The 7,395-nt window shown below is 43.3% G+C and overlaps 1 protein-coding gene across 3 annotated transcripts in view; it reads right to left on the reverse strand.

Moving 5' to 3' along the window:
• EPB41L5 (erythrocyte membrane protein band 4.1 like 5) overlaps nucleotides 1–3,055 on the reverse strand; it is a 121,785-nt gene extending 118,730 nt beyond the window's left edge. For all 3 annotated transcript variants that reach the window (XM_074214978.1, XM_074214979.1, XM_074214980.1), the window contains exon 1: nucleotides 3,017–3,055. The gene's annotated coding sequence lies outside the window, so the exon portion shown is untranslated. The remainder of the gene's footprint in view (nucleotides 1–3,016) is intronic.
• Nucleotides 3,056–7,395: the final 4,340 nt, after the last annotated feature.

Genomic DNA, 7,395 nt, shown 5'->3' on the forward strand with positions numbered 1-7,395 from the left:
ATGGTTTGTTAAAAATCAAGAGAGCAAAATAGAGGAATAAGAGATTATGCTTCCATGCTGTGAAAAAGAAAGAAAAAAAATCTAAGAGATGGTAATTGAGTTGGAAACTGAAAGACAGGATAAGGATTATCCTGACATCCCTGACAAAGGGAACTATGTGCAACAATAAAGAGGAAGGAAAGCAGGTATCATATTCAAAGAATTGCCAATAGCCCAATCTAGCTAATGAAGGGCTAATATGGTCTTTTTTGGAGATAGTTTGTCTCTTCATGGTCTAAATCTGTCAGTAGGTGATTTTTATGGTGATAATCTTTCCACAGTAGAGAAAACCTAACACCTGTAACTCAATGGTCTATGCAACTCAGTTCTACAACCATACTCCCCCTCAGACCCCAAAGACTTTGGTTTCCTAGAAGCTGCCCAGTGGGTCATTAGAATAATGCCCCTTTCAAGGAAGGCAGTAGGCTTGCAAATTGCCCTAGTAATTAGAATGACTATACTTTAAATCCTTAAAGGAGATCCACAGAAAGCCAAATCTGGTGCCAGCAGCTGTTTATGGAGCTGTCTAAAGTTATGAAAAAGGAAGATTATTCTTATTTGTCCAAAAGATAGGGAGGTGATGCCACAAGCACATGATTTGGATTTGAGTGAGGAGTATTAGACAATACTTTCCTTCATGTACTCTATGGTCTAGACAAACTGCTCTTGTCATTCTTCATAGATTCTTTATCTTACTTCTGTGCCTTTGCATACTAGGAATGCACTTCTATCTCTATAAATCTCAAGTTATTTTCAGAACTTCAGTTAAAATGTTACCTCCTAGGGGCGGCTAGGTGGCACAGTGGATAGAGCACGGGCCTTGGAGTCAGGAGTACCTGGGTTCAAATCAGGTCTCAGACACTTAATAATTACCTAGCTGTGTGGCCTTGGGCAAGCCACTTAACCCCATTTGCCTTGCAAAAAAAAAAAATGTTACCTCCTAGAGGGACAGCTAAGTGGAGCAATGGATAGAGCACTGACCCTGGAATCAGGAGGGTCTAGGTTCAAATCCAGCCCTAGATATTTAATTACCTAGCTGTGAGAGCTTCAGCAAGTCACAGTAACCCCTTTGCCTTAAATAAATTTTTTTTGAAAAAATGTTGGCTCGTATATTTTCTGATCCCCTAAAAGTCATTGCATCCTCCCTTCAAAAAAAATTATCTTGCACTTTACTTTGTATTTATTTATATAAAATTGCAAGCAGCTTGAGGACAGGGGCAGATTTATTTTGTCTGGATATCCTCAATATCTAATAATTCTTGGCTCTTAATAGGGGATTTTAAAAATACTTGATTTACTTAGTAAGATAACAGGCAAAAGAAAAAAATCTCAGAGTGGTCAATAATTACAAAAGTCAGGAGTGTCTGGAGAACAATTTGGAATTATGCCCAAAGGGCAACAAAAATGTGCATACCCTTTGATCCAGCAATACCACTACTAGATCTATACTCTGAAGTGAGGTACCAAAAAAATTCATAGCAGGGAAACTGGGGGAATGTCCTTCAAGTGGGGAAGGGCTTAGCAAACTGTGGTATAGATATGGAACACTATTGTTCTATTAGAAACCAGGAGGGATGGGAACTGAGAGAAGCCTGGAGGGATTTGCATGAACTGATGCTGAACCAGAAAAACTTGGTACACCTTAACAGCAACATGGGAGTGATAACCAGTTTGCTCATACCAACAGGGCAACAATCAGGCACAATTCTGGAATATCTGAGATGGGAGAATGCCATCTGTATCCTGAGGGAAAAATTGTGGAATCTGAGTAGACTAAAATATTACCCTTTAATTTAAAGAAATTGTGTTGTGTTAAGTCTGCTATACATATGTTTCTTCCTTAAGGATATGATTTCTCTCTTATCACATTCAACTTACATCAATGCATACTATGGGAATGATGCAAAGACTAATGAACTGCCTAGGGGTGGGGGGAGGGAAACAAGATTGGAGGGAAAATTGTAAAACACAAAATAAATAAAGCCTTTTTAAAATTAAAAAAAAAAAACAAGTTGGGAGTAAGATGACTAAAAACAGCCAATACTGCTAACAAGTCCAAGGTGACCTCTGAGATACTAGCTAAGAAAGACTGCCAGACCTTAAAAAGGGGAGTTACAGAGGGAAATGTAAATAAGTAAACTAGGGGGAAAAACAAAAGAATAAGAAAGTCCCGGCAATCAGATAGGGAAGATAGCATGTATTTTAGCTCCAACAGTGGAAAACAATGATCTTTTTAAAGGAGAAAGTTGTTTTAAAACAAAATCTGAACAAAAGACGGCTCTTTTAAAAGCAATGGAAGTTATTTCAACTAACAAGACTCTGGCAATTAGAAAAAAAAAACAACTTCACAGTGTTCACCCAGAAACCAAACTGTGTAGAGGGGGAAGGCTCTTTTTTATCTCCTCGTTTTTTTGTCTTTTTAGCTCCCTTTGTTTTTGCAAGGCAGCGGGGTTAGGCGGCTTGCCCAAGGCCCCACGGCGGGGTCACTACCAAGGGTCCGCGGCCGGTTGCGAGCCCGGCCCCCGGGCACTGCCGCCTAGCCCCCTGCCAGTGCCGGCTCACGAAGCCCGGGTGCCCAGGTGGGCCGGGCGGCGCCCAGGTGGGCCGGGCGGCGCCCAGGTGGGCCGGGCGGCGCCCAGGTGAGCCGGGCGGCGCGGGCGGGCCCCGGGGCCGGGGGCCTTTGTTGGAGGCGGCGGCGGGCTCACCTGCGGCGCGGCCCCGCCCCTCGGGCGGCGGGGGGGGGGGAGGGGAGGGGCGGGGCCGCGCGCGCCCCGGGGCCGCGGGGGTGGGGGACCCCGCCGGGAGCGCCCCGCGGGAGGAGTGCGGCGGGGCGCCCCGGGGGCGGGGGCGCAGCTCGGGCGGGCGCCGCGCCCCCTCCCCGGCCAGGACAAGGCGAAGGGCGCGGGGCGGCGCTGGGAGTTTCGGGGAGACGGCGGGGGCGGGGCGGCCCGGGGCCTCGGGCCGGCTCCTCACTCACCTGGCGGCGGCGGCGGCGGCGGCGCGGGGAGCGGGCGGGGCAGGCCCGAGGCCGGCGCGGGGCGCGGGCGGGCGGCGCGGCCGGGGGCGGAGGCGCCTCCGCGGGGACTCGGGCAAATGGCGGCGGGCGGCGGCGCGCGCTGATCCCCCCGCCGGGCGGCGCCGCCCCCGGCCCGGCCGCTTTAAGGCGCTCCCGGCCTCGCCTCCGGGGCGGGGCCTCGCCTTAAAAGGGCAACGGCGCCTCCCAGGCCCGCCCCCCGCCGGGACCGGGCGGCTTCCGAGCTCCGGCTTAAAAGGGCAACTCCTGGCGGGCCCGCACGCGAGGCGGGCCGGGCCATCCAGCCCGTGCCCGCCCTTCCGTGCCCGCCGCACAGGGCCCCTGCACGGGACCCCGCCATCGCCAGACCCACCTGCCGTCCCCAGCGCCGACATCCCAGAACACGTGCAATTTGTTATGGCCGACGCCATTCTTTTTTTTTTTTAGTTTTGGCAAGGCAATGGGTTAAGTGGCTTGCCCGAGGCCACCCGGCTGGGTCGTTATGAAGTGTCTGAGGCTGCATTTGAACCTGACTCCAGGGCCGGGGCTCTATCCACTGCGCCACCTAGCCGCCCCTAGAACAGCATTTTTTAAAGACAGAAAAAAAATGAAGGGGAAGGGGGGGTGGGAATCAGCATAATTGATCAATATATTTAAAAAAAAATCTGAAAAATATAGATGGTGCAGTGGATAGAGCCCCGGTCCTGGAGTCAGGAGTCCCTGAGTTCAAATCCGGCCTCAGACACTTAATAATGACGTAGCTGTGTGGCCTTGGGCAAGCCGCTTAACCCTATTACCTTGAGAAAAAAACTAAAAAAAAAGAAAAGAAATATGCAGCGCTTCTGGACCTCCCACTTCTGCAAAGGGGTGGGATGGTAGTCAGACCCAGACCGGATCACTTTGCTCCCCTGAATCTGACAGTCTATCTACCATTTTCATCCCTCTGCCCAGAATGTGGTCCCCCATATCTGAAATCCACTGAAGCCCCCCTTGATTCTTAGAATCCATAAATTCATTCATCATACCTTCTGCCTTTCCTGATACCCTCTTGTCCCACCATTTCTTACTATTCTTCTACAAATTATTTAAGTTTATATATATATATATATGTATATATATATATATATATCTTCTATCCATGAAGTATGGGGCTTTTTCATTCTTTTTTGTCTAGTGCACCTATTTCTTAGGTAGGTGACTGGCTAGGTGGGGCAATGGATAGAGCACCAGTCAGGAGTACCTGAGTTCAAATCCATCCTCAGACGTTTAATAATGACCTAGCCGTGTGGCCTTGGGCAAGCCACTTAACCCCATTTGCCTTGCAAAAAAATTAAAAAAAAAGAAATATTATTACTAAGGGATAGGTTTTTTTTAAATTTCAGATCACAAATTAAGAACCTCTACATATAGAATTTCTTTGAGGGTAGAGCCTGTACTTGTGCCACCAGATAATAGTATAATCCCCTCTACATAGTGTTTAATGTCTGTAACATTGCATTAACAGTAACATTGTGTGATGATCAACTATGATGGACTATCTCCTCTGAGCAGTTCAGTGAAGAATGACAATTCTAAAAGACTTGAAATAGAAATTGCTATTCACAACTAGAGGGGAAAAAATATGGAGTCTGAATGCAGACAAGAATGCTATTTTTACTTTTTAAATTTTGTGTTATATGTTTTTCTTTTTCTCACTTTTACCCTTTAGTTCAGACTCTTTTTTCACAACATGGCTAATAAGGAAGTGTGTGAGTGTGAAGTTAAATGTGAGGGTATATGTATAAACTCCAAGTAAAATCATAGCCAAATTCCAGAATTCTCAACTAAAGGAAAAGATTTAATAAGTAACCAAAAAAAAAAAAAAGCAATTTAAATAGCAAGTAACCACAATCAGAAATACAGAATTTATCAGCTTCAACATTAAAGGATCCAAGGTCCTGGACCATGATATTCTGGAGGGCAAAGGACTTTGGATTATAACCAAGAATTGACTATCCTGCAAAATTCAGCATATTCAGACTTCCAACATTTTCTGATAAAAAGACTCAAAACAGAAAATTCAATCTTCAAATACAAGATCCAAAAGATACATAAAAAGGTAAATGGTAAGGGGGAAGAAAACACTAATCAAGAGCATTAACTATATACATCCCTAGAAAGGAAGATGACATTTGTAACTCTTGAGAATTGTATTTCTCTTAGAATACTTAAAAAAAAAAACTTAGAGAGAGGGTATGAGTATAGGATGACCATGAAAGTGTTGAGACCTCAGCAATGAGATCTGAATATAGTTGAAGGGATTATACTTAGAAGATAAGGGTATAAATGAATCATAAAGTTCTGCTGATTACAGGGGGTAGTATTTCCTATTGTGACAGAGGGAGGGAGACTAGAGGGTCTATACATAATTAAATCACAAAATGATCTCACTTTCCTAGAAACTTTAATTAAGGAGGGTTGTAGGATAATAGGATTGGACATAAATAGATCACGAAGCTTATCTTGCCCTCATTCCATACTTTAGTTAATAAGTAGTATAATAGTTGGAGTTCTTTAAGGAAACAGTGTGCCCAATATTTTAGTTAAGGAGGATTGGGAATTCTATGGTTGGAATACTAGGGGGAAATAAGGAGAGAGTGTACTTTGAGGGCCTGGACATGAAAAGATAATGAAGCAATTTTGCTTTGCTTGATATTTTGACTCCAATTAGAGAGAGTATGCTTAGTGGGGGGGGTGAAATAAATGGTTTGTGAAATGATTTGGTTTTGCTTGATGCTTTACTCATGAGGACTATGTGTCCTTAGAAGGTATTTGAAAAGAGGATATGGTATAAATTGGCTGTAATTTGATGTGATTTATGATTCTCAACAATTATGTTTCTGATGGAAGATGGGAGTGTACTTAGTGACTATAAGGCAATATTGCTTATCAATCAATCAATTAATCAACTCTTGAGAAAGGTACTTCCATCGGATCAGATAAAGAGTATATTTTGACAGAGGGGTTGTAGGTACAAGACAGGATTTAAAAAATAAAGACATGCATGAAAAGAATTATACTAGGAGAGGGCTAGGCTAGAAGATAGATAACACCATATGAGGAGGTACTATTAAAGTAGAGGAAAAGAAGGGAGGGTATGAACACTAAGTAAATACTACTGTCAACAGATTTAACCCAAAAGAGAGAATAATATACATTACCAATTGAGTTTTAAAAATCTACCCTACCCAACAGGGAAGTGAGGGGGAAAGGAAAAGAAGGGACTGATAAAAAGGAAGGTAAATGTAAAGTTAAAATGAAAAGGGAGCAGAACATTGGTGAGGAGAGATAAGGGGAAAGAAAAAAGTATAAGCAGAGGAAGATGGCATGGAGGGAAATAGAGTGAATGTAATGTAATGGCAATGTGAATGGGATGAATTCTCTCATAAAATGGAAGTAGATAGCAGAATGGATTAAAAACCAGGATCCTACAATATGTTGTTTACAAGAAGCACATTTGAAGCAGAGAGATACACACAGGGTAAAGGTAAAAGACTGCAGCAAAATATATTATGCTTCAGCAAAACTAAAAAAATCAGGGGATAGTGATACTGATGCCAGAGAAAACAAAAGCAAAAATAGATCTCCGTAGAAGGGAAAAGAAAGGAAACTACCTCTTAAAAGGCATCATAGTCAATGAAGTTATATCATTATTAAGAATAAATGGGGGGGGGGGGGCGGCTAGGTGGCGTAGTGGATAGAGCACCGGCCCTGGAGTCAGGAGTACCTGGGTTCAAATCCGGTCTCAGACACTTAATAATTACCTACTTGTGTGGCCTTGGGCAAGCCACTTAACCTCATTTGCCTTGCAAAAACCTAAAAAAAAAAAAAAAGAATAAATGCACCAAGTGGTAAGACATCCAAATTTACTTAGAGGAGAAGCTAAATGAATTATAGGGAGACAGAGACAACAAAACTATAATAGTGGGGGCACCTCAACCTCCCTCTCTCAGAATTAGATGCATCTAACTACAAAACAAACAATAAGGAAGTTAAGAAGCTGAACAGAATGTTAGAAAACTTAGATATGACAGTCATCTGGAGAAAATGGTGTATATAATTTTTTCTCTGCAGTACAGATCAAAATTGACCATATACTAAGGCATAAAAACCTTACAATCACATATGGAAAGGCAGAAATAATAAATGCATGCTTTTCAGATTATGATGCAATAAAAATTACATGTAATAAAGGGCTATTGAAAGATAAACCAGAAATTAATTGGAAGTAAAAACCTAATTTTAAAAAATCATAGAAAATAATCAATTTCATCCAAGACATTGACAACAATGACAATACCAAA

Source organism: Macrotis lagotis, chromosome 1, assembly GCF_037893015.1.
Source record: "Macrotis lagotis isolate mMagLag1 chromosome 1, bilby.v1.9.chrom.fasta, whole genome shotgun sequence".
NCBI lineage: Eukaryota > Metazoa > Chordata > Mammalia > Peramelemorphia > Peramelidae > Macrotis > Macrotis lagotis.